The sequence below is a fragment of the Lygodium microphyllum genome, chromosome 19 (genome assembly GCF_053477565.2).
Source record: "Lygodium microphyllum isolate KBCC chromosome 19, Lygodium_microphyllum_v1.1.10, whole genome shotgun sequence".
NCBI classification, from domain to species: domain Eukaryota; kingdom Viridiplantae; phylum Streptophyta; class Polypodiopsida; order Schizaeales; family Lygodiaceae; genus Lygodium; species Lygodium microphyllum.
In genome coordinates this window covers 126,708,805-126,712,005 of record NC_141153.1, presented here as the reverse complement: position 1 = coordinate 126,712,005, position 3,201 = coordinate 126,708,805, and the positions used below count along the sequence as shown (strand labels likewise).

At 45.6% G+C, this 3,201-nt stretch overlaps 1 pseudogene across 1 annotated transcript; it reads left to right on the top strand.

The window, feature by feature from the left end:
• Positions 1-789: 789 nt before the first annotated feature.
• On the top strand, positions 790-2,853 carry LOC148020354 (aureusidin synthase-like; annotated as a pseudogene). Its single transcript, XR_015694850.1, has 4 exons — positions 790-844; positions 1,153-1,208; positions 1,517-2,333; positions 2,620-2,853. The product of XR_015694850.1 is annotated as an aureusidin synthase-like (transcript).
• The last annotated feature ends 348 nt before the right edge of the window (positions 2,854-3,201 follow it).

Sequence of the window (3,201 nt, the reverse complement as noted above, 5' to 3'; positions counted from 1 at the left end):
AACAAGAGTGAGATAGCAATAAAAAAGTGATGGAAGAGAGAGATACACACACACACACTACTCTTATTGACCTTGAAATGTGTTTCAAATGAACTTAGGTCCTCGTTATATTGGCACTCGCATGCTTGTTAGTTACAATATTCTTAACCATGGTTTGAAGAAACCACATTTACTTCAAGGACTCTCAAATATATATATATATACATATCTATATGTAGATATGACATTGTGTGTGTACACATACATACATACATACATACATGCATGCATATATATAATATAAACATAAACATATATATGTATATTTACATACACACACACATAGAGAGAGATAGAGAGAAAATCCACATATGAGAGAGACAAGTGGTTATGAAAGAGAAAACATGTGCTTTGGATGTGACTTGAATGTTTAGTCTACTTGAAATGGAAAATGACATGCAAGAGTTACTAGGACAAAGAACATAGGGTATGCAAACCACACAAAAATATAAGAGTATGGCTTGCTTTTGGTGGCCCTAAATTATTCGCCCTGATTTGCTCATATAACACTACTTCTTGTAGCATCACTCCAAGGAAGGGGATATTTCATTTGGAATGGGAACCATTGATGAATATGATCTATATGAGAGGTGTCTTATTTAATACTACAAGGGTTCCAATGTGTTGAAAAGGACTGCATTTCTATTGGAGTTCTATTTACCTATTAAAAATATTTCTTGTATATAGCGGGTAAGACAATGAAGACTGCATTTCTATTGGAAATCTATTTACGTATTAGTGGATAAGATAATGGAGAAAATGAGCGTACGTGCTCTGGATGGTGATCACAACATTACCTTGCACGGTAAGCAAGCCCCTTAGATGTCTCTCTTTAGATACATCATGAGAGTTTTTCGTGATCAGCTCAGCGCTAATAAAACTTGTTATCGCGGTCGCCGTTTGATTAAATTTCGGCCGGAGGCATCGAGGACCATCGATATAATGACTTATCGGTCAAGCAAATGACCTAAGCGATAATCAGTTGAAACGTGATATATTATTTGCCCTGAAAGCTGAGTTTTTTTTATTATATCATTTGAGCGCTCTCAGACCTGAAGATGTCGACCGTGAATGAGCTGGGGATCGGCTTTTTATTTTATAAGTGGGCTTAAGGTCCACCGAGGTTCCATGATGACGTCGATGGACTAGCGGGAAGCACTCTGCTGCACGTCTGTCTTTGATATCGACTGCTATAAATCAAGGCGTACACGGGTGACTTCTAATCATCGAGAGAGAGAGACACACACACACAGGCACGCACACACACAGGCACGCACACAGCTATTGGCTGGCTCTCTGTCTCCCTCCACCCCCTCTCTCTTTCTCTTTCTCTCGTTCAGATCAATTGTCCGAGGAAATCTAAGTATCTGGGACGTTAGAAGAGTCGAATCCTGTACTATCGCTCACAAGCGCACACTACTAACACCAGCTTGGAGATAACTTGTACAGCCTATTAATGATGAGCAGCCCGCAGTAGTATTGTGGGGTGGCTGGTTCTAGACTAGCAGGTCCTAATAGGGTGCAGTCTGTAGCTGCTCTTCTGCTCAAACTAGTAATCTGGCTGGTACTGACGAACCGCCAAGTGGCATCTGCCCCTATAGGCGCTCCGGATCTCAGCCGATGCCAGGTGGCGGTCGACAACTCTGTGGTGGGGCCACCCGTGAGACTCTTCTTCAACTGCTGCCTGCCACTGCCGCCCAAAGGCATGGATAGCGTGGTGGACTTCAGCTTCAGCACATACGCGCCTCTGCGAATGCGCATCCGGAGGCCCGCCCACACAGTGCACCTGGCCTACATCGCCAAGTACAACAAGGCCTACGACAAGATGCGAGCCCTGCCAGTGGACGACCCGCGTAGCATGGCCGCCCAGGCCAACGCCCACTGCGCCTTCTGTAACGGTGCCTACGTGCAGCCGGGCACCAACATCGCCGTCCAGGTCCACTTCTCCTCGCTTTTCCTTGCCTGGCACGGTTGGTACCTCTACTTCCACGAGCGCATCCTGGGGAGCCTCGTGGGGGACCCGGGTTTCGCCTTGGTCTACTGGAACTGGGATAACCAGCTGGTCGAAGGGCAGTCGGGGGCAGGCGGCAATGTTATGCCAGCCATGTTTGCTCTTAACGCGTCTTCGTCTCTCTACGACGCCAAACGCAATCCGACGCATGCGCCACCCGCTCTGGTCCGGCTCAATGCGCTATCCAACACGACCAACAGCGCGTTAATCGTGCAGGAGAATCTTAACTCCATGTACCAGTCGGTGGTTACCCGCCGAGCCTTTTCTTCGGAGGCGCCTACAGGTATTAAACAAGTGCCAACTCGCTTTAATGTCGAATTTATTTTCTTCATGCAATTGACGTAGAAAATCTGCTCATCAACGCATATAAGGTCTGACTGGTCTGTACGGTCTAATGATCCGCTGGGTTGCTACTGGGTCGGAGCAGCTCATGAGGATAATAATTTAGCTTTAACTGAGCACTATATGATATAGACATGTTAAGACGTTTCTACTGATGTAGCTCGAAGGTTCACTTGGATAGCTGTTTACATATTATTTCGCGCTCTGACCTATTCATGTATATATAGGTTTGACGCCGATCTCTCCAACGATCTATCCAACTCTACTATCCTAGACGCACCCTTGGCCGGCCAGCTCGAGAGCGGGATCCACAACGCCGTCCATTTCTGGACGGGAGATCCCAACCAGGAGCTTCTCCAAGACATGGGGGCCTTCAGCTCGACACTCAGAACTTGGGTGTGACCTACAAGCATGTAAGGAGCAGCGATCAGCTATGGCTTCACTTTGACCCTCAGCCTTCCACAACTAGCAATAGTGTATATTGCTCCCTAACATCTTAATCATATTATTTCCCAATTGAGAGAAGAGAGAGAAAGTGTGTGTGTGTGTGTGTGTGTGTGTGTGTGTGTGTGTAGCATGTCGTAATACAAGAACTTGGATATTACAACCCATTGGTTTGCTTTGTGGTGTTGAAATACCATTTTTTGTATTCAAATACTAGAATGCGGGTCATTTGTAGCAGTAGCTTAAGCGTGCTCACAAGAGATACAATCAAATCAACGGCAAAGGATTTTGTGATTATGGCAAATAACCTTTAGTGAGTGAAGGAGACATTTGGGGGATCGTTAATAGCTTGTTGCAAGTATAGT